We start from the raw sequence: 25,842 nt of genomic DNA, 5'->3' as shown, positions 1-25,842 counted from the left end.
TTTAAGCCAGATCGATCGTAGCGGATGATAGAAAAGCCTTACACCAACACAGCCTGTTCTTAAAAATGTAGGTAAAAATTTTTTGATCATTGTGATTAAGAGAATATGCAATAGCCCTATTATAATAATAAAATATAAAAACAGTACTTTCTAGACATAGAAATACAAAAAGATTAGCAATCAATATAAAATAAGAAGATAAAAATGAAAAAAGTGACTGGCTTTTCAAAATAAAAAGCAAACTTCCTTGATTCACTCATACCAGATTTAAATCTAAAAGCCTGTATAGTTTCAGTTGTACTAATACTTATTTCATTATTATTGAATTTTGACAATACAAAAGAAAAAACTATAAAAATATGTTTTCTTCAGTAGCTCTCTATGTCATGAAGAGCATATTCTTGTATCATCATTTTTTTGTTTCACCTAACAGTTAAGTGCTATAATGTAATATGTTTTATTTTATGCTATTTTAAATGTTCTAAAAAGTGTTCGATACAAATGAGTTGTAATGCTGCAGACCATTTATAATACAGAAAAAAAAATATTTCATTCATGCCTTACCATAATCCATAAGTCGTTTAGCAATATCCACAGCCTCAATGTTGGCAGTTTTTTTTAATTCTCTAACATCAATAATGAATTCATGTGCTACTAAACCACTTTTAGGACTGCGATAAACAGTTTTGTAATATTCTTTTAACTGATTACTCATATAATTTGCATTTAAAATTGCAACTTGTGTTGCTTTACGAAGACCTTTTGCACCCATCATCTGAAAAAAGTAGTGAAAAATAATATAAAAGTATAAATCAATATAAATTAATGAAAAAATAATACAATAACATAAGAGAACTCATGAAATGAAGGTATTATTTCAATAATTACAGCATCTTCAGTCTTGATTTAAATAATTATCATCATCATTATTATTACCACTATGCTGATCTCCATGAAAGTCCTGCATTCATCACCATAGAGGCCCTGCATTCTAATCCTAGTCAGGCCTGACATTTTTCATATGCTACAAAATTCATCTTTCATTAGTATTGTAACTGTAATTATAATTAGGCTGTTTGCTAAAATAAATAAATTTTAGGTGTCAAATGAAATGGGTACAGGCAAAACTTGACATGAGTTTCAAGTTTCTCCCAAAAATGTCACTCTCCAAAAAAAAAAATACCATACATAGCTTACTACTAAGGAAAGTGAGGAATGAAGTGATTTTCCACTGCCTTCTCTTCAAGCCAAATAAATAAGGCATATCGATACACTAAGCCCATCAAACTGCTACCGATATTCAACCCTACAAATGACTCCTTCACTCTGTTTACCACATGAACTTGGTGTACAGTTATCATTATTTTCAGAGAAAACAACTTGGGTGCCTTTATACCTCTAGTGCTTTACATATGTCTCCACCATAAAAAAGACAGGAATTGTTACTGTCTCTCTTTCAACTCTGAACAGGGAATTATTATTATTACTATGAATGAAGTAAAAACAAAAAAGACATGTTTTTTTTTTTAATTTAAAAATTTGTCTGATTTTTTTCCATTTAATAATTAATATATTACAATCAGGTACAAAGAGCTTCAAGTTTATTATTTTCTTTGAATTGGAAAATATAATTAACAAAAGGAATATTCCATTTGAAAACGTCTTTAAATTCGTAAATGAAACTTCAAAGAAATTACATATTGTATTTTTCAAATACTTATATTGAAAAGATACATTCATACACAGCCGTAATAGCAAAATAGTTCAAAGTAAAAATATGAATAGAGATTAAAGCGCATAAGGTAAATTATGTATGTAGGTAGATAGATATAAAGCATCTTGAGTAAGATACAAATTGCCTCTGAACTGAAGAAAATTATCTGCTTATTTTAAATGCGGTTAGCTGTTTTTTCTTTTTAATATATAGATCATATATAAATGATGAGGTTTCATACTCCTGACAACAATTATAATTTTGTGATGTACATTTTTTGGAGAGTAACAGATTTAGATTTTGTTATCAATGTTTGCATGTTTTCTATATTTGAAAATTTGTCTATTTTCCCTAATGTGATCAGCATAATTAGATTTTTTTAATTATATTATTTATAAAATTTTAATTGTTTTTGAAAATATTGGGCTTTTTTAATTCCCATTTCTCATTTCTGTATAGAATTTTTTTCTTTCCACATTGTACTATAAAGCAGGTGTTTACCTATATAAGTATTAAAATTAGATTTATTATTAATTTTACTTTTTTAATGTTTTGTTTTAAAGCAATCATATATAATTAGTTAATCTTTTTGAAAAATTTATGTTGTGTTGGTTTTAATTTAAATGAATATAAAAGTAATATTTTTATATTACTTTAAAGTTAATTTATTTATTTTATTAAATTCTTTATATATATATATATATATATTTAACAGTATGAATAATTGATTACCTTAAAATTGCAGATGAGCCGAAAGGTGCAGCACTTACTGCACCAAAACTTTGTGATTTCTCTTCCCCAGTTAAATCAATAACAGGATGATTGGGTAGAAATGGGGCTAAATGAGCTTTACTAAAAAAAAAAAAAAAAAATTGCATAAAATTATTTAATAAATCTGTGTAATGCATGGACTATTACTGCACTACATGCATTGGTATAAGTATGTATTCTACAGTGAATTAAATTTTAGTTACTAACCCACTATTACAATCATATTTGTTAGTAAATTACAATTTCAATCACTTACACTGCAATAGGTCCCATACCAGGACCTCCTCCACCATGAGGTATACAAAATGTTTTATGCAAATTAAGATGAGATACATCCGATCCATAATCGCCTGGTCTACAAAGACCTACCTGTGCATTCATATTAGCTCCATCTAGATATACCTATAAAACAGATCAGTAAATATTTAATTAGACAAATTATTCAATAAAATAGAATCAGGAAGTGGCTAATATCATAATATCTTATAATAAAACCTGCATTTAACAGCATGTGAAAATACTTTCCTAATATATTACTGCAAAAGAAAAAGGTTGTTTATAAAGAAATATATCTTAAAAACCACTCAGTGGAATAAATTAAGTTTTATATTATATTAAACCTTGTTCTTTTTTGTATTATTATTGAGAGTTTCAATTATTTGAATAAAACTTGTACAAATTAAACATAAAATGTACCAATTTTTTGGCTATTTTTCCAGGTAAAGTGATTTCAAATTTCATTAAGAGGTTATGCAACAAATTATTGTTTAAGCATATTTAAGAACAAAGTTTTTATTTATCTACTGTTTAAGTGTTAACATTTTTTTTCTGGTAAACAATTTCAATGTGCCATTACAAAAACTACTATTTTAGTACTTCTTAATAAATTTACTTTGTAAAATGTTTAGATTAATTTTTAAACTGAATTATCTATTTTAACATGACTGTGTATATAACTACTTTCATAATTTCAGTTAACAATGGGGTGAATAAAAGGTGTGAAAGAAAGAAAAATTAAAATAAAACTGCTGATAATCTTGGCCATCTGGCAGAGAATAACAAACATTATTGTTTCATAGTACTGCTCAGCAAAACAACTGTACCGTTAAATATAAGGTCTACACCTAGAATATGACTGTACTATAAACAGAATTATTTATGGTAAACTGAACTACCAGTATATTTGCAAATTATTATTTTATTATATGTAAGTGGGTTTCCTTAAACCATCCTTTTCCTTATCCTTTTCATTAATGGTCCATTAGGTGAAGGTCTGAGCTCCTAGTTAAGATGCTATAACCTTTGGACCAACTATGTAGATGTACTGGAACTATGACTCTGTTTCCTATCTGATAGCCAAAATTTAGCCCAATGGTTATAGTATTATTGAGTAAAGCTCAGCCTTCTAAGAATTGTGTCCTAACCGCTTCAATATGGATTTGTTAATTGTAGTACCATCTGCAGCATTAAATGGCAATAAGTTTCACATAATAGCCCTAAAAAAAAATCATTTGGAGAAAAATCAATATATTTTTTAAAAAATAGGCATTTTTAATCTGTTTAAAACACATAAAAACAAAAATATTGTTTCTTCATGCTGACCGACAAAAACCAGTTATCCATTTAATAAAAACTTTATTACTATGCATAAATAGATGTATTTGTTTTATGTGTTCACAATTAATGTCCTTTACACATATCTTTAATTTTCTGGATCTACGGAGATGGCTGGACCACAAAGCATGGAAAACTGGGGGTACTATTTAACTCAGTTCCTGATCGGTCAGTTACTTTAAAGCATACTTGTTTACATAAGCATTGAATCCCTCAGCCAAGTGTAATTATTGCAGAAGAGAGGATATCGCAGAACACATGGTTTTCAAGTGTCCAGTTCTTGCAGCACAGTAAAGCATGCCCGAGAGAACTTGGCATCATGATAACTATGCTACAGACCAACAGCTTTGATGTCAAAGATGTCGGTCAGAATTATCCACACAAAGATGGCAGAAGAAATACAGGGAGGAATTCACTCTGGTTTTCTCTTGGAGCCCACTACTGCCCGAGGAATAGTAATAGGTAAAAAAGAAGAGTTTTATAAAAGGTACCATTATCCATTCATAACCCTACAACCATCAGTTCAAACCCTACAGAACAGTTTCTCCATATAACAACATGAGAGCCTCAATACGATAAGCCTTTCAGAACCATGAGCCTCATTGATCCGATGAATGATATTCATTCAAAGAAAAAAATCACTCTTAGGCCAACAAGGAGAGGTAGAAATGAAATGATTGTAGAATGCAAGTCTTAAATCTCTCATCTTATTCTTTGCTAGTAATTCTGTAATTGGTAATTGAAGTATAGAAGTGCTACCCTGACCAAAAAATAATTTTTTCTGAATTTGTATCAATCTCAAGCACCTACTAACTATTCAAATGTATTTATTCAGTACCAAACAAATGGATGATATATGCAGACACTTGCTGTTTGGATGTTGGATAACCACCTGCTGCAAAACAAAGCACTAAGGTCATCAAGCAAAGGACTTCTGATTATACTTCCCCTCTGTTAATTTAACAAATAATTCAATTTTTTCCACTAATTTACCTTGAACTTAGACAATGATGCATAACAAATAGGGTCAAGTCCATCATAATTAGGTGTTTGAATGTCATTTATCTACTTATATTAAGACGTGTTCTCTGTTACAAAAATGTAGGTCAAAATGAGGTGTTCCCAGGATTTGAATCAAAGTGATTTGTTTTTCATAATATATCTTCCTAGTATTTTTTAGACTGGATATCTCATTTTTGCACCTTGCCACTAAGATTATGTCACGTATATACATACAGTTATTTGTATAAGATTACATCTATTAGAGGAATTGTCTAAAATTTCTCACTTGATGGTCTCCAACAACTTTGTATAGTAAATAAGAGTATGGAATTGGAGGCTAACCTTAAACCAAAATTCCTTACTACATGTTTTTAATCATACATCAAAATTATTTAGTTCATTGTAAGCTGTAACATTTATCAAATTCCCTAATATATTTGTTTAAAAATTGCCAGGAAGTGTCAAATTGCCAAGATGTTTAAATAGTTTATTTATAGGTAAAATAGTCTTTGTTTCATCTGCTATTACTGTAAAGTTTAGAAAGCTTTCTTTGTTTTCCGTAGCAAAAAAAAAACAAAAACAAAAAACTTGTAGATAAATGTCAGCAAAATTTTTGGGTACACTCTACATAATATTTCTAATAGCCTACAATTTTAGTAGAGATCTAATAAAGAACAGTTCTTAATTCTACCAAGCCCTGCTCAAGAAGTATACCGATTAATTACTGAATGTCTATCACTGAAATTGTCTTTATTAGCTCATCAGTGAATTTTGTTCATCATTAACATCCATTGTTCTTTCTTTAAATGAACTGATCTTCCATGCTTTGTCTACTCGTAATATCTTTACCGTACTGTAATCACTAATTTATTGGTGACAAATCTCAGCTAGAATTAGTCCTTTTATGCGGAGAAAATACAAGGTAAAATGAACCTGACAGGTCAATTTGAATATTGTTTTTTGCCCTTTCTAGCACTGTCACTCTAACATTTGTAGTCGATGCGTTATGGAGTACCTCCATTCTAAAAACTACTTTTGGCATTAAGTGATTGCTAAAAGTAGTTTTGAGAATGGCGATACTTTGATATTTGCCAAATACGAACGGGTAGAATAACAATGCTAGGAAAAGCAGAAAATAACAGCCAAATCAATTATGATAATCTAGAGGAAATACAAAATATTGTGAAAACCTAACAGGTTCATTTAGCAGGGCTAGAATGAAATATAATAAAAGTAATTGATATTGAATAATGAAAAGAAAAGTAATGCAGAGGTTGCCAAATCAGTTTAAGAGAAGTATAGTAGAGAAGAGAAAAAGGATGGAGTAAAAATGAGACTGTAAGCAATGAGAAGTACAGTTAGAGCAATAAGATGGTTTATGATAGCAGTGGAAGATGTAAGAACTTGCAAAAAAGAACACTGCAAATGTGCAGCAGCAGGTGAAAGATAGTGCAGGACAAAAATTAGAAGTATTTCAGATGACCCAACATAGATAAAATCTTGAACAGAGGATAAAAATAATGTTAAGAGACAGCACTAAACTTTATTTTAATTCTGTTCACTTTTTTTAAATTTTTATTCCTTTCTTTTCCTGTTTAGCTTCCGGTAATTACCTTTCAGATAATACTTCAGAGGATGAATGAGGATGATATGTATGAGGGTAAATGAAGTGTAGTCTTGTACAATCTCAGTTCAACTATTCCTGAGATGAGTGGTTAATTGAAACCAACCACCAAAGAACACTGGTATCCACAATCTATTATTCAAATCCGTGAAAAAATAACTGACATTACTAGGACTCTAGACTTTACTAGGGCTCTCGAGTTTGCTCGAACTCTCGACTTACAAATCAGCCGATTTGGGAATACGCGTTCACCACTAGACCAAGCCGGTGGGTTAATATTTTTATTCCTGGAAAAAATGAAAAAAACACTTCCTAGAGCCTAACTGCATAGAACAATTTTTTAACTATTCTAAGTTTATTTAAACAAATCAGAAAATACAAACCAGTGGAATCATAGAATGAACTAAAGAAATATCTTTGTTTTCTAGTGACTTCATATATCTTACAATTCTTGTTTCAGAATGATAAGTGTTAAAAATAGGATGAGTCATAAACTGTGACATTCTTTTGAATTCTGTCTTCAAAATACTGTTGCCTAATATATCACTGTTTTCAGCAATCTAAAAACAGAAAATTAATAATTATTACTAAACTTTATAAAATAAAACATAAATACAAGGTTTGTTCAAAATCTGTCTGACCATTGACCAAGTGGCTATAAATCTTTGTTTCCTACAAAATAGCCTCTTATCATAATACTGAAAACATTTTTTGTACATCTCTTTTGATATTTCTACAAGTTGTGCTATCACATTCATCATTATATCTCCCACCTGTGACATCAGAACACTTTCAGAAGCATTTGAAGTTACCAGAAATTACAAGGAGCCATATCTGGTGAGTAGTGATTTCAAAAAAAAAGTCTTAGGTTCTAGTGAACTGAGGATTTCTGTATTTGACTATACAGAATAAATACTTTCTGTATTTGAAGTTCTGGATTACATGTGACAAATAGGCGTGTGTGTTATGATGCAACTGACATTTATGTAATTTCCATAGATCCAATCTCTTGCACCAAACTGCATGACAAAGGTAATGGAGATCCTTTAGAGAGTTCTGTTTCTTGATAGTTTAGAATTCTGGGGCATACTTGGGTTGCACAACTCTGAGGAAATTAAAAAAAACAGTCAGCTTCATTTTCACTTGTCTTGCTTTCTTTGGCCTTGGAAATGATGGTGATTTATTTAGGCATTAAAAAGATCAGTAACAGCTAAAAAATTACACTCAAAATCCTACACAACATCTGTTAAGCATAAAAAAAGCATCAATGATATTGATCATCAATTTTTTTCTACAACTTCAATTTAGTAGAGTCAGTGAAACTTAAATTTAATAAAGTCAGTGAAACACATTTAGTGAATGTGGAAAAATTGTTTGTTGTATGTGGAGACATAGATAAAAATTTCAAGGTATTTTATGAAACTCATACTTTTTTTATTTGTCATAATTTTTTTTTTTTTGATTGACAAAGATAATAAAACTAATGATAGAAATAATAAAATTAGATATCTTTCAACCTCCCTTATTTTCAGAATATATTCTACTAAAAAATGAACTTGGTTAAAATAATAGTATGGAAAAATAAGTAAAATTTTGCAAAATTTCTACATCAGTAATAAATATTTTATGACAAATAAGCTCAAATTCCAAGAAATTTCCAGAACTTAAAGATTTTTCAAATTCCAGGTTTTCCAGTGTGCATGGAAATCCTGATAACTGTCAACTGAGCTTTCGTTTCTGGGAATAAATAATAAATAACAAAAAAAGAATAAATGTATATGAATTCAGATTTGAACCGATGTGCCTTCCCCTTGTAAGATCCAAATATTTCATTAATTAAATTTTATTTGGCTATAACTGTGGAACCAATAAAATTAAGTACTACTTACAATATATAGTTGAAAAATTCTGAGGGCTTATAATACTGCAGTTAAGAAAGAGTCCAAAATACAAAACATTTGGATTTTTGGCTTTTTTTTTTACACTTTTGGTTCAGTCGATTGCAATCAAAAGGCCAATTATTTTTGAGTTATCAAGATACATTCATGCTTTTTTACATACAGACGTCTCGCCGAAACTAGTTAAAATGGATTTAGGGATGATCAAAATGGATAATTCTGTTGAAATCTAAAAACCAAAATTTTTTGCGATCACAGTACTTTTCTTACTTCGTCCAAGGAAGTAAAAAGAGGAATGATAATGTAAGTAGACTGCTACCAACAATGAACAGGCATATCTGTTTGTGTTTGTCCATTAGAATTTGTAAAATGCAATGTGCCTATTTTCTGATAATCGAGTTGATTTTTGATAGAGCTATCCAGACTGACAACACTGATATCAAATGTAGAAGCAATATTCACTGTAATTCGACAGTCATTTTGAATAATTGTGTTAACCGTGTCAGTCATTTCCTGTGTTGCCGATGTTTTCAAACAACAAGAGTGAGGTTTATTCTCTATATGTTTCGACAGTCTTAAAAGATTTACTCCATTTATAAATGCTTACATTTGTCAACATTTCCTTCACTATAATATCTTTTAAGTCTTATGTAAATTTCTGACAGCTTCATATTTTCTTTTGTAAGAAATTTTGTAATAATAAACTTTTCCACTTATAACGAAATAACATATAACAGCTAAGTGCTGAACTGTTGGAATAGGTTAATGCTAGTTTCCAGCCATCAGATGTGCTACTACTTCAGCTTTTATTTCTTATATTTCGCACCAGATTCAATTTATAATTTAAATTTTAACACTCCTCATAATTAAATTTGAAATTACTTTGTATTATTGAAAGACATTACAAAAAGAAATTTACGGTGCTCTATTTTCTATGAGAAAGTTGTGTATTTTCCATGAGAAGTTTGATTATATATTTGAAGAATTATAGTTCATCAAACGGCAGCCAGTTTGTCTGTTGGCTTTGTCATCTAGCGATATTTTCAAACATAAATGTTATTTATTTTCAGTAACTATATAAAAAGGTAGTTGTATTTAAAATTAAATTTGTATTACACCCACATGCATATATATATAACACAGCTAGCTAAAATATTAATAAGAATTTCGTTATCTAATCGTACAGTAAGTGTTGTGAATGTTTAATTACAGTAATTTTTAAATTAAAATATTTTTTTTCCTATGAGTAAGTAAAAATATACCATTGGAAATGCTGCTTGTATCCTACTATAAGGTCGATTCCATTCATCAGCCATAACTTGTTCTTGTGTGTGCGGTGATAGTTTTAAAAGATTTAGATTTATATCCATTTGATTATTTTCTATTGCAGCAATTTCTTCTCTGATACCTATTAAAACAAACATCTTATTTAAACAACTTAGAAAATCCATTAGCGTAAATTGCAAAGTATTACTGTGCTACTACTTTGAACAACTACATTCTCTAGTATTAAATCTGGTACAACTTTACTTAAAAATTTGTGGGAATATATAATATTAAAAAAAAACCACAAAATTATAAATGATAATTGAAATCAACTCCCATGACATGTTTGCTAATAAATGTGAACTAAGGAATGCATACCAAAAAAAATTATTTATCAGAAATGCTGTATTTACCGATGAGTGCGCAACAGAATCTGTCCAATTCTTCTTTGTCTTCAGATTCAGTCGGTTCAATCATAAGAGTACCAGGAACTGGCCATGACATAGTCGGTGCATGAAATCCTAAAAATAAAAAACATTAAATGTTAATTTTAATAATTATTTAAGATGTTTAAGAATGTAAACCTACAATAATTTATATAATCTATTAAACATGGCCTGTTGGTATGATTATACAATAATAATAATAATTTATAAAAACCTCTTACCTACAACTTTCCTTTAAAAGTTGTTGATAAGTGGTTTTTATAAATTATTATTATTTAATAGTTAATATCAAGAAAAATGCAGAAACAACACAGGAACAATGGAAAAAGCTTATAAAATAGTGTGTAAGGTTTGGACAATAGATGTTTTGAAGCCATTACCCTTGAATGAACAAGGGATACGATTCAGCTGCAGTTACATCAGAATAAGCCCTAGGCCTGACATTATAGATACTACTGAAGGCCAGCTACAGAGAGTGTGCAATAACATTCAATGAATATGTGCGGTAACATTTGAGCATATGAGCGAAATTGTAACAGTAATCTGTTTTGCAATCGATTACAAGAAGCTGTTCACCAAGTACAGAAGACATTATTTGTTTATAAAAATAAGTCACTTTCTTATGTAAATAGTAAAAGTAAAATATCTTTGTATAAAGTTTATTGGAGTCTGTAACTGTAATCTCGCTGCAACCTCACTTTTTAGTTTTGTATGCATTTTTATTAATTATTGTAAATTTCATAGATAATCAGAATTATTGTTTGTGAAATATAATTTATCTATTTTGTAAGTAGTAAGATACTTAAGAGTAAATAAATTGCATTTGTAAGAATTTTAATATGTGTAATCCTCTAATATCTTTATCAAACTGGTAGCATGCAACAGCATGATATATATTTTTTTCATTTGTAAATAGCTTACAACTCATAAATTTCATTAACAGAATATGTTCTTTTGAAAAAAATATTTAAGAATTATTTTCATATAAAGCAAATTATTCCCATACTGTAATAAAAAATAATGGAACTGTTGAAATCAAACATAAATCAGTATTGTTGCTTCAAATGAATATTTTCAATTCATTAAATATAACAATAATTTTCACTAAATCATTAGTTCTTCAGAATTTTTATTCCTGCCTTTTTAAATATTTGCAAACAAAAACTATATTACACGATTTGTATTTCCTAAACTTATAATACAATTTAAGCCAGATCGATCGTAGCGGATGATAGAAAAGCCTTACACCAACACAGCCTGTTCTTAAAAATGTAGGTAAAAATTTTTTGATCATTGTGATTAAGAGAATATGCAATAGCCCTATTATAATAATAAAATATAAAAACAGTACTTTCTAGACATAGAAATACAAAAAGATTAGCAATCAATATAAAATAAGAAGATAAAAATGAAAAAAGTGACTGGCTTTTCAAAATAAAAAGCAAACTTCCTTGATTCACTCATACCAGATTTAAATCTAAAAGCCTGTATAGTTTCAGTTGTACTAATACTTATTTCATTATTATTGAATTTTGACAATACAAAAGAAAAAACTATAAAAATATGTTTTCTTCAGTAGCTCTCTATGTCATGAAGAGCATATTCTTGTATCATCATTTTTTTGTTTCACCTAACAGTTAAGTGCTATAATGTAATATGTTTTATTTTATGCTATTTTAAATGTTCTAAAAAGTGTTCGATACAAATGAGTTGTAATGCTGCAGACCATTTATAATACAGAAAAAAAAATATTTCATTCATGCCTTACCATAATCCATAAGTCGTTTAGCAATATCCACAGCCTCAATGTTGGCAGTTTTTTTGAATTCTCTAACATCAATAATGAATTCATGTGCTACTAAACCACTTTTAGGACTGCGATAAACAGTTTTGTAATATTCTTTTAACTGATTACTCATATAATTTGCATTTAAAATTGCAACTTGTGTTGCTTTACGAAGACCTTTTGCACCCATCATCTGAAAAAAGTAGTGAAAAATAATATAAAAGTATAAATCAATATAAATTAATGAAAAAATAATACAATAACATAAGAGAACTCATGAAATGAAGGTATTATTTCAATAATTACAGCATCTTCAGTCTTGATTTAAATAATTATCATCATCATTATTATTACCACTATGCTGATCTCCATGAAAGTCCTGCATTCATCACCATAGAGGCCCTGCATTCTAATCCTAGTCAGGCCTGACATTTTTCATATGCTACAAAATTCACCTTTCATTAGTATTGTAACTGTAATTATAATTAGGCTGTTTGCTAAAATAAATAAATTTTAGGTGTCAAATGAAATGGGTACAGGCAAAACTTGACATGAGTTTCAAGTTTATCCCAAAAATGTCACTCTCCAAAAAAAAAATACCATACATAGCTTACTACTAAGGAAAGTGAGGAATGAAGTGATTTTCCACTGCCTTCTCTTCAAGCCAAATAAATAAGGCATATCGATACACTAAGCCCATCAAACTGCTACCGATATTCAACCCTACAAATGACTCCTTCACTCTGTTTACCACATGAACTTGGTGTACAGTTATCATTATTTTCAGAGAAAACAACTCTTATGGGTGCCTTTATACCTCTAGTGCTTTACATATGTCTCCACCATAAAAAAGACAGGAATTGTTACTGTCTCTCTTTCAACTCTGAACAGGGAATTATTATTATTACTATGAATGAAGTAAAAACAAAAAAGACATGTTTTTTTTTTTAATTTAAAAATTTGTCTGATTTTTTTCCATTTAATAATTAATATATTACAATCAGGTACAAAGAGCTTCAAGTTTATTATTTTCTTTGAATTGGAAAATATAATTAACAAAAGGAATATTCCATTTGAAAACGTCTTTAAATTCGTAAATGAAACTTCAAAGAAATTACATATTGTATTTTTCAAATACTTATATTGAAAAGATACATTCATACACAGCCGTAATAGCAAAATAGTTCAAAGTAAAAATATGAATAGAGATTAAAGCGCATAAGGTAAATTATGTATGTAGGTAGATAGATATAAAGCATCTTGAGTAAGATACAAATTGCCTCTGAACTGAAGAAAATTATCTGCTTATTTTAAATGCGGTTAGCTGTTTTTTCTTTTTAATATATAGATCATATATAAATGATGAGGTTTCATACTCCTGACAACAATTATAATTTTGTGATGTACATTTTTTGGAGAGTAACAGATTTAGATTTTGTTATCAATGTTTGCATGTTTTCTATATTTGAAAATTTGTCTATTTTCCCTAATGTGATCAGCATAATTAGATTTTTTTAATTATATTATTTATAAAATTTTAATTGTTTTTGAAAATATTGGGCTTTTTTAATTCCCATTTCTCATTTCTGTATAGAATTTTTTTCTTTCCACATTGTACTATAAAGCAGGTGTTTACCTATATAAGTATTAAAATTAGATTTATTATTAATTTTACTTTTTTAATGTTTTGTTTTAAAGCAATCATATATAATTAGTTAATCTTTTTGAAAAATTTATGTTGTGTTGGTTTTAATTTAAATGAATATAAAAGTAATATTTTTATATTACTTTAAAGTTAATTTATTTATTTTATTAAATTCTTTATATATATATATATATATATTTAACAGTATGAATAATTGATTACCTTAAAATTGCAGATGAGCCGAAAGGTGCAGCACTTACTGCACCAAAACTTTGTGATTTCTCTTCCCCAGTTAAATCAATAACAGGATGATTGGGTAGAAATGGGGCTAAATGAGCTTTACTAAAAAAAAAAAAAAAAAATTGCATAAAATTATTTAATAAATCTGTGTAATGCATGGACTATTACTGCACTACATGCATTGGTATAAGTATGTATTCTACAGTGAATTAAATTTTAGTTACTAACCCACTATTACAATCATATTTGTTAGTAAATTACAATTTCAATCACTTACACTGCAATAGGTCCCATACCAGGACCTCCTCCACCATGAGGTATACAAAATGTTTTATGCAAATTAAGATGAGATACATCCGATCCATAATCGCCTGGTCTACAAAGACCTACCTGTGCATTCATATTAGCTCCATCTAGATATACCTATAAAACAGATCAGTAAATATTTAATTAGACAAATTATTCAATAAAATAGAATCAGGAAGTGGCTAATATCATAATATCTTATAATAAAACCTGCATTTAACAGCATGTGAAAATACTTTCCTAATATATTACTGCAAAAGAAAAAGGTTGTTTATAAAGAAATATATCTTAAAAACCACTCAGTGGAATAAATTAAGTTTTATATTATATTAAACCTTGTTCTTTTTTGTATTATTATTGAGAGTTTCAATTATTTGAATAAAACTTGTACAAATTAAACATAAAATGTACCAATTTTTTGGCTATTTTTCCAGGTAAAGTGATTTCAAATTTCATTAAGAGGTTATGCAACAAATTATTGTTTAAGCATATTTAAGAACAAAGTTTTTATTTATCTACTGTTTAAGTGTTAACATTTTTTTTCTGGTAAACAATTTCAATGTGCCATTACAAAAACTACTATTTTAGTACTTCTTAATAAATTTACTTTGTAAAATGTTTAGATTAATTTTTAAACTGAATTATCTATTTTAACATGACTGTGTATATAACTACTTTCATAATTTCAGTTAACAATGGGGTGAATAAAAGGTGTGAAAGAAAGAAAAATTAAAATAAAACTGCTGATAATCTTGGCCATCTGGCAGAGAATAACAAACATTATTGTTTCATAGTACTGCTCAGCAAAACAACTGTACCGTTAAATATAAGGTCTACACCTAGAATATGACTGTACTATAAACAGAATTATTTATGGTAAACTGAACTACCAGTATATTTGCAAATTATTATTTTATTATATGTAAGTGGGTTTCCTTAAACCATCCTTTTCCTTATCCTTTTCATTAATGGTCCATTAGGTGAAGGTCTGAGCTCCTAGTTAAGATGCTATAACCTTTGGACCAACTATGTAGATGTACTGGAACTATGACTCTGTTTCCTATCTGATAGCCAAAATTTAGCCCAATGGTTATAGTATTATTGAGTAAAGCTCAGCCTTCTAAGAATTGTGTCCTAACCGCTTCAATATGGATTTGTTAATTGTAGTACCATCTGCAGCATTAAATGGCAATAAGTTTCACATAATAGCCCTAAAAAAAAATCATTTGGAGAAAAATCAATATATTTTTTAAAAAATAGGCATTTTTAATCTGTTTAAAACACATAAAAACAAAAATATTGTTTCTTCATGCTGACCGACAAAAACCAGTTATCCATTTAATAAAAACTTTATTACTATGCATAAATAGATGTATTTGTTTTATGTGTTCACAATTAATGTCCTTTACACATATCTTTAATTTTCTGGATCTACGGAGATGGCTGGACCACAAAGCATGGAAAACTGGGGGTACTATTTAACTCAGTTCCTGATCGGTCAGTTACTTTAAAGCATACTTGTTTACATAAGCATTGAATCCCTCAGCCAAGTGTAATTATTGCAGAAGAGAGGATATCGCAGAACACATGGTTTTCAAGTGTCCAGTTCTTGCAGCACAGTAAAGCATGCCCGAGAGAACTTGGCATCATGATAACTATGCTACAGACCAACAGCTTTGATGTCAAAGATGTCGGTCAGAATTATCCACACAAAGATGGCAGAAGAAATACAGGGAGGAATTCACTCTGGTTTTCTCTTGGAGCCCACTACTGCCCGAGGAATAGTAATAGGTAAAAAAGAAGAGTTTTATAAAAGGTACCATTATCCATTCATAACCCTACAACCATCAGTTCAAACCCTACAGAACAGTTTCTCCATATAACAACATGAGAGCCTCAATACGATAAGCCTTTCAGAACCATGAGCCTCATTGATCCGATGAATGATATTCATTCAAAGAAAAAAATCACTCTTAGGCCAACAAGGAGAGGTAGAAATGAAATGATTGTAGAATGCAAGTCTTAAATCTCTCATCTTATTCTTTGCTAGTAATTCTGTAATTGGTAATTGAAGTATAGAAGTGCTACCCTGACCAAAAAATAATTTTTTCTGAATTTGTATCAATCTCAAGCACCTACTAACTATTCAAATGTATTTATTCAGTACCAAACAAATGGATGATATATGCAGACACTTGCTGTTTGGATGTTGGATAACCACCTGCTGCAAAACAAAGCACTAAGGTCATCAAGCAAAGGACTTCTGATTATACTTCCCCTCTGTTAATTTAACAAATAATTCAATTTTTTCCACTAATTTACCTTGAACTTAGACAATGATGCATAACAAATAGGGTCAAGTCCATCATAATTAGGTGTTTGAATGTCATTTATCTACTTATATTAAGACGTGTTCTCTGTTACAAAAATGTAGGTCAAAATGAGGTGTTCCCAGGATTTGAATCAAAGTGATTTGTTTTTCATAATATATCTTCCTAGTATTTTTTAGACTGGATATCTCATTTTTGCACCTTGCCACTAAGATTATGTCACGTATATACATACAGTTATTTGTATAAGATTACATCTATTAGAGGAATTGTCTAAAATTTCTCACTTGATGGTCTCCAACAACTTTGTATAGTAAATAAGAGTATGGAATTGGAGGCTAACCTTAAACCAAAATTCCTTACTACATGTTTTTAATCATACATCAAAATTATTTAGTTCATTGTAAGCTGTAACATTTATCAAATTCCCTAATATATTTGTTTAAAAATTGCCAGGAAGTGTCAAATTGCCAAGATGTTTAAATAGTTTATTTATAGGTAAAATAGTCTTTGTTTCATCTGCTATTACTGTAAAGTTTAGAAAGCTTTCTTTGTTTTCCGTAGCAAAAAAAAAACAAAAACAAAAAACTTGTAGATAAATGTCAGCAAAATTTTTGGGTACACTCTACATAATATTTCTAATAGCCTACAATTTTAGTAGAGATCTAATAAAGAACAGTTCTTAATTCTACCAAGCCCTGCTCAAGAAGTATACCGATTAATTACTGAATGTCTATCACTGAAATTGTCTTTATTAGCTCATCAGTGAATTTTGTTCATCATTAACATCCATTGTTCTTTCTTTAAATGAACTGATCTTCCATGCTTTGTCTACTCGTAATATCTTTACCGTACTGTAATCACTAATTTATTGGTGACAAATCTCAGCTAGAATTAGTCCTTTTATGCGGAGAAAATACAAGGTAAAATGAACCTGACAGGTCAATTTGAATATTGTTTTTTGCCCTTTCTAGCACTGTCACTCTAACATTTGTAGTCGATGCGTTATGGAGTACCTCCATTCTAAAAACTACTTTTGGCATTAAGTGATTGCTAAAAGTAGTTTTGAGAATGGCGATACTTTGATATTTGCCAAATACGAACGGGTAGAATAACAATGCTAGGAAAAGCAGAAAATAACAGCCAAATCAATTATGATAATCTAGAGGAAATACAAAATATTGTGAAAACCTAACAGGTTCATTTAGCAGGGCTAGAATGAAATATAATAAAAGTAATTGATATTGAATAATGAAAAGAAAAGTAATGCAGAGGTTGCCAAATCAGTTTAAGAGAAGTATAGTAGAGAAGAGAAAAAGGATGGAGTAAAAATGAGACTGTAAGCAATGAGAAGTACAGTTAGAGCAATAAGATGGTTTATGATAGCAGTGGAAGATGTAAGAACTTGCAAAAAAGAACACTGCAAATGTGCAGCAGCAGGTGAAAGATAGTGCAGGACAAAAATTAGAAGTATTTCAGATGACCCAACATAGATAAAATCTTGAACAGAGGATAAAAATAATGTTAAGAGACAGCACTAAACTTTATTTTAATTCTGTTCACTTTTTTTAAATTTTTATTCCTTTCTTTTCCTGTTTAGCTTCCGGTAATTACCTTTCAGATAATACTTCAGAGGATGAATGAGGATGATATGTATGAGGGTAAATGAAGTGTAGTCTTGTACAATCTCAGTTCAACTATTCCTGAGATGAGTGGTTAATTGAAACCAACCACCAAAGAACACTGGTATCCACAATCTATTATTCAAATCCGTGAAAAAATAACTGACATTACTAGGACTCTAGACTTTACTAGGGCTCTCGAGTTTGCTCGAACTCTCGACTTACAAATCAGCCGATTTGGGAATACGCGTTCACCACTAGACCAAGCCGGTGGGTTAATATTTTTATTCCTGGAAAAAATGAAAAAAACACTTCCTAGAGCCTAACTGCATAGAACAATTTTTTAACTATTCTAAGTTTATTTAAACAAATCAGAAAATACAAACCAGTGGAATCATAGAATGAACTAAAGAAATATCTTTGTTTTCTAGTGACTTCATATATCTTACAATTCTTGTTTCAGAATGATAAGTGTTAAAAATAGGATGAGTCATAAACTGTGACATTCTTTTGAATTCTGTCTTCAAAATACTGTTGCCTAATATATCACTGTTTTCAGCAATCTAAAAACAGAAAATTAATAATTATTACTAAACTTTATAAAATAAAACATAAATACAAGGTTTGTTCAAAATCTGTCTGACCATTGACCAAGTGGCTATAAATCTTTGTTTCCTACAAAATAGCCTCTTATCATAATACTGAAAACATTTTTTGTACATCTCTTTTGATATTTCTACAAGTTGTGCTATCACATTCATCATTATATCTCCCACCTGTGACATCAGAACACTTTCAGAAGCATTTGAAGTTACCAGAAATTACAAGGAGCCATATCTGGTGAGTAGTGATTTCAAAAAAAAAGTCTTAGGTTCTAGTGAACTGAGGATTTCTGTATTTGACTATACAGAATAAATACTTTCTGTATTTGAAGTTCTGGATTACATGTGACAAATAGGCGTGTGTGTTATGATGCAACTGACATTTATGTAATTTCCATAGATCCAATCTCTTGCACCAAACTGCATGACAAAGGTAATGGAGATCCTTTAGAGAGTTCTGTTTCTTGATAGTTTAGAATTCTGGGGCATACTTGGGTTGCACAACTCTGAGGAAATTAAAAAAAACAGTCAGCTTCATTTTCACTTGTCTTGCTTTCTTTGGCCTTGGAAATGATGGTGATTTATTTAGGCATTAAAAAGATCAGTAACAGCTAAAAAATTACACTCAAAATCCTACACAACATCTGTTAAGCATAAAAAAAGCATCAATGATATTGATCATCAATTTTTTTCTACAACTTCAATTTAGTAGAGTCAGTGAAACTTAAATTTAATAAAGTCAGTGAAACACATTTAGTGAATGTGGAAAAATTGTTTGTTGTATGTGGAGACATAGATAAAAATTTCAAGGTATTTTATGAAACTCATACTTTTTTTATTTGTCATAATTTTTTTTTTTTTGATTGACAAAGATAATAAAACTAATGATAGAAATAATAAAATTAGATATCTTTCAACCTCCCTTATTTTCAGAATATATTCTACTAAAAAATGAACTTGGTTAAAATAATAGTATGGAAAAATAAGTAAAATTTTGCAAAATTTCTACATCAGTAATAAATATTTTATGACAAATAAGCTCAAATTCCAAGAAATTTCCAGAACTTAAAGATTTTTCAAATTCCAGGTTTTCCAGTGTGCATGGAAATCCTGATAACTGTCAACTGAGCTTTCGTTTCTGGGAATAAATAATAAATAACAAAAAAAGAATAAATGTATATGAATTCAGATTTGAACCGATGTGCCTTCCCCTTGTAAGATCCAAATATTTCATTAATTAAATTTTATTTGGCTATAACTGTGGAACCAATAAAATTAAGTACTACTTACAATATATAGTTGAAAAATTCTGAGGGCTTATAATACTGCAGTTAAGAAAGAGTCCAAAATACAAAACATTTGGATTTTTGGCTTTTTTTTTTACACTTTTGGTTCAGTCGATTGCAATCAAAAGGCCAATTATTTTTGAGTTATCAAGATACATTCATGCTTTTTTACATACAGACGTCTCGCCGAAACTAGTTAAAATGGATTTAGGGATGATCAAAATGGATAATTCTGTTGAAATCTAAAAACCAAAATTTTTTGCGATCACAGTACTTTTCTTACTTCGTCCAAGGAAGTAAAAAGAGGAATGATAATGTAAGTAGACTGCTACCAACAATGAACAGGCATATCTGTTTGTGTTTGTCCATTAGAATTTGTAAAATGCAATGTGCCTATTTTCTGATAATCGAGTTGATTTTTGATAGAGCTATCCAGACTGACAACACTGATATCAAATGTAGAAGCAATATTCACTGTAATTCGACAGTCATTTTGAATAATTGTGTTAACCGTGTCAGTCATTTCCTGTGTTGCCGATGTTTTCAAACAACAAGAGTGAGGTTTATTCTCTATATGTTTCGACAGTCTTAAAAGATTTACTCCATTTATAAATGCTTACATTTGTCAACATTTCCTTCACTATAATATCATTTAAGTCTTATGTAAATTTCTGACAGCTTCATATTTTCTTTTGTAAGAAATTTTGTAATAATAAACTTTTCCACTTATAACGAAATAACATATAACAGCTAAGTGCTGAACTGTTGGAATAGGTTAATGCTAGTTTCCAGCCATCAGATGTGCTACTACTTCAGCTTTTATTTCTTATATTTCGCACCAGATTCAATTTATAATTTAAATTTTAACACTCCTCATAATTAAATTTGAAATTACTTTGTATTATTGAAAGACATTACAAAAAGAAATTTACGGTGCTCTATTTTCTATGAGAAAGTTGTGTATTTTCCATGAGAAGTTTGATTATATATTTGAAGAATTATAGTTCATCAAACGGCAGCCAGTTTGTCTGTTGGCTTTGTCATCTAGCGATATTTTCAAACATAAATGTTATTTATTTTCAGTAACTATATAAAAAGGTAGTTGTATTTAAAATTAAATTTGTATTACACCCACATGCATATATATATAACACAGCTAGCTAAAATATTAATAAGAATTTCGTTATCTAATCGTACAGTAAGTGTTGTGAATGTTTAATTACAGTAATTTTTAAATTAAAATATTTTTTTTCCTATGAGTAAGTAAAAATATACCATTGGAAATGCTGCTTGTATCCTACTATAAGGTCGATTCCATTCATCAGCCATAACTTGTTCTTGTGTGTGCGGTGATAGTTTTAAAAGATTTAGATTTATATCCATTTGTTTATTTTCTATTGCAGCAATTTCTTCTCTGATACCTATTAAAACAAACATCTTATTTAAACAACTTAGAAAATCCATTAGCGTAAATTGCAAAGTATTACTGTGCTACTACTTTGAACAACTACATTCTCTAGTATTAAATCTGGTACAACTTTACTTAAAAATTTGTGGGAATATATAATATTAAAAAAAAACCACAAAATTATAAATGATAATTGAAATCAACTCCCATGACATGTTTGCTAATAAATGTGAACTAAGGAATGCATACCAAAAAAAATTATTTATCAGAAATGCTGTATTTACCGATGAGTGCGCAACAGAATCTGTCCAATTCTTCTTTGTCTTCAGATTCAGTCGGTTCAATCATAAGAGTACCAGGAACTGGCCATGACATAGTCGGTGCATGAAATCCTAAAAATAAAAAACATTAAATGTTAATTTTAATAATTATTTAAGATGTTTAAGAATGTAAACCTACAATAATTTATATAATCTATTAAACATGGCCTGTTGGTATGATTATACAATAATAATAATAATTTATAAAAACCTCTTACCTACAACTTTCCTTTAAAAGTTGTTGATAAGTGGTTTTTATAAATTATTATTATTTAATAGTTAATATCAAGAAAAATGCAGAAACAACACAGGAACAATGGAAAAAGCTTATAAAATAGTGTGTAAGGTTTGGACAATAGATGTTTTGAAGCCATTACCCTTGAATGAACAAGGGATACGATTCAGCTGCAGTTACATCAGAATAAGCCCTAGGCCTGACATTATAGATACTACTGAAGGCCAGCTACAGAGAGTGTGCAATAACATTCAATGAATATGTGCGGTAACATTTGAGCATATGAGCGAAATTGTAACAGTAATCTGTTTTGCAATCGATTACAAGAAGCTGTTCACCAAGTACAGAAGACATTATTTGTTTATAAAAATAAGTCACTTTCTTATGTAAATAGTAAAAGTAATATATCTTTGTATAAAGTTTATTGGAGTCTGTAACTGTAATCTCGCTGCAACCTCACTTTTTAGTTTTGTATGCATTTTTATTAATTATTGTAAATTTCATAGATAATCAGAATTATTGTTTGTGAAATATAATTTATCTATTTTGTAAGTAGTAAGATACTTAAGAGTAAATAAATTGCATTTGTAAGAATTTTAATATGTGTAATCCTCTAATATCTTTATCAAACTGGTAGCATGCAACAGCATGATATATATTTTTTTCATTTGTAAATAGCTTACAACTCATAAATTTCATTAACAGAATATGTTCTTTTGAAAAAAATATTTAAGAATTATTTTCATATAAAGCAAATTATTCCCATACTGTAATAAAAAATAATGGAACTGTTGAAATCAAACATAAATCAGTATTGTTGCTTCAAATGAATATTTTCAATTCATTAAATATAACAATAATTTTCACTAAATCATTAGTTCTTCAGAATTTTTATTCCTGCCTTTTTAAATATTTGCAAACAAAAACTATATTACACGATTTGTATTTCCTAAACTTATAATACAATTTAAGCCAGATCGATCGTAGCGGATGATAGAAAAGCCTTACACCAACACAGCCTGTTCTTAAAAATGTAGGTAAAAATTTTTTGATCATTGTGATTAAGAGAATATGCAATAGCCCTATTATAATAATAAAATATAAAAACAGTACTTTCTAGACATAGAAATACAAAAAGATTAGCAATCAATATAAAATAAGAAGATAAAAATGAAAAAAGTGACTGGCTTTTCAAAATAAAAAGCAAACTTCCTTGATTCACTCATACCAGATTTAAATCTAAAAGCCTGTATAGTTTCAGTTGTACTAATACTTATTTCATTATTATTGAATTTTGACAATACAAAAGAAAAAACTATAAAAATATGTTTTCTTCAGTAGCTCTCTATGTCATGAAGAGCATATTCTTGTATCATCATTTTTTTGTTTCACCTAACAGTTAAGTGCTATAATGTAATATGTTTTATTTTATGCTATTTTAAATGTTCTAAAAAGTGTTCGATACAAATGAGTTGTAATGCTGCAGACCATTTATAATACAGAAAAAAAAATATTTCATTCATGCCTTACCATAATCCATAAGTCGTTTAGCAATATCCACAGCCTCAATGTTGGCAGTTTTTTTTAATTCTCTAACATCAATAATGAATTCATGTGCTACTAAACCACTTTTAGGACTGCGATAAACAGTTTTGTAATATTCTTTTAACTGATTACTCATATAATTTGCATTTAAAATTGCAACTTGTGTTGCTTTACGAAGACCTTTTGCACCCATCATCTGAAAAAAGTAGTGAAAAATAATATAAAAGTATAAATCAATATAAATTAATGAAAAAATAATACAATAACATAAGAGAACTCATGAAATGAAGGTATTATTTCAATAATTACAGCATCTTCAGTCTTGATTTAAATAATTATCATCATCATTATTATTACCACTATGCTGATCTCCATGAAAGTCCTGCATTCATCACCATAGAGGCCCTGCATTCTAATCCTAGTCAGGCCTGACATTTTTCATATGCTACAAAATTCACCTTTCATTAGTATTGTAACTGTAATTATAATTAGGCTGTTTGCTAAAATAAATAAATTTTAGGTGTCAAATGAAATGGGTACAGGCAAAACTTGACATGAGTTTCAAGTTTCTCCCAAAAATGTCACTCTCCAAAAAAAAAATACCATACATAGCTTACTACTAAGGAAAGTGAGGAATGAAGTGATTTTCCACTGCCTTCTCTTCAAGCCAAATAAATAAGGCATATCGATACACTAAGCCCATCAAACTGCTACCGATATTCAACCCTACAAATGACTCCTTCACTCTGTTTACCACATGAACTTGGTGTACAGTTATCATTATTTTCAGAGAAAACAACTCTTATGGGTGCCTTTATACCTCTAGTGCTTTACATATGTCTCCACCATAAAAAAGACAGGAATTGTTACTGTCTCTCTTTCAACTCTGAACAGGGAATTATTATTATTACTATGAATGAAGTAAAAACAAAAAAGACATGTTTTTTTTTTTTAATTTAAAAATTTGTCTGATTTTTTTCCATTTAATAATTAATATATTACAATCAGGTACAAAGAGCTTCAAGTTTATTATTTTCTTTGAATTGGAAAATATAATTAACAAAAGGAATATTCCATTTGAAAACGTCTTTAAATTCGTAAATGAAACTTCAAAGAAATTACATATTGTATTTTTCAAATACTTATATTGAAAAGATACATTCATACACAGCCGTAATAGCAAAATAGTTCAAAGTAAAAATATGAATAGAGATTAAAGCGCATAAGGTAAATTATGTATGTAGGTAGATAGATATAAAGCATCTTGAGTAAGATACAAATTGCCTCTGAACTGAAGAAAATTATCAGCTTATTTTAAATGTGGTTAGCTGTTTTTTTCTTTTTAATATATAGATCATATATAAATGATGAGGTTTCATACTCCTGACAACAATTATAATTTTGTGATGTACATTTTTTGGAGAGTAACAGATTTAGATTTTGTTATCAATGTTTGCATGTTGTCTATATTTGAAAATTTGTCTATTTTCCCTAATGTGATCAGCATAATTAGATTTTTTTAATTATATTATTTATAAAATTTTAATTGTTTTTGAAAATATTGGGCTTTTTTAATTCCCATTTCTCATTTCTGTATAGAATTTTTTTCTTTCCACATTGTACTATAAAGCAGGTGTTTACCTATATAAGTATTAAAATTAGATTTATTATTAATTTTACTTTTTTAATGTTTTGTTTTAAAGCAATCATATATAATTAGTTAATCTTTTTGAAAAATTTATGTTGTGTTGGTTTTAATTTAAATGAATATAAAAGTAATATTTTTATATTACTTTAAAGTTAATTTATTTATTTTATTAAATTCTTTATATATATATATATATATATTTAACAGTATGAATAATTGATTACCTTAAAATTGCAGATGAGCCGAAAGGTGCAGCACTTACTGCACCAAAACTTTGTGATTTCTCTTCCCCAGTTAAATCAATAACAGGATGATTGGGTAGAAATGGGGCTAAATGAGCTTTACTAAAAAAAAAAAAAAAAAATTGCATAAAATTATTTAATAAATCTGTGTAATGCATGGACTATTACTGCACTACATGCATTGGTATAAGTATGTATTCTACAGTGAATTAAATTTTAGTTACTAACCCACTATTACAATCATATTTGTTAGTAAATTACAATTTCAATCACTTACACTGCAATAGGTCCC

The 25,842-nt window shown here is 28.9% G+C and overlaps 1 protein-coding gene and 1 pseudogene across 4 annotated transcripts in view; one reads left to right on the top strand and one right to left on the bottom strand.

Annotated features, from left to right (window-relative positions):
- LOC142329891 (presenilin-associated rhomboid-like protein, mitochondrial) overlaps positions 1-3,976 on the top strand; it is a 24,698-nt gene extending 20,722 nt beyond the window's left edge. For all 4 annotated transcript variants that reach the window (XR_012757615.1, XR_012757613.1, XR_012757614.1 and 1 more), the window contains one exon: positions 3,460-3,976. The gene's annotated coding sequence lies outside the window, so the exon portion shown is untranslated. The remainder of the gene's footprint in view (positions 1-3,459) is intronic.
- LOC142329892 (glycine dehydrogenase (decarboxylating), mitochondrial-like) lies at positions 649-25,842 on the bottom strand (annotated as a pseudogene).

This window comes from Lycorma delicatula, chromosome 9, assembly GCF_047948215.1.
Source record: "Lycorma delicatula isolate Av1 chromosome 9, ASM4794821v1, whole genome shotgun sequence".
NCBI classification, from domain to species: Eukaryota; Metazoa; Arthropoda; class Insecta; order Hemiptera; family Fulgoridae; genus Lycorma; species Lycorma delicatula.
This window is presented reverse-complemented; position numbering and strand designations above follow the sequence as displayed.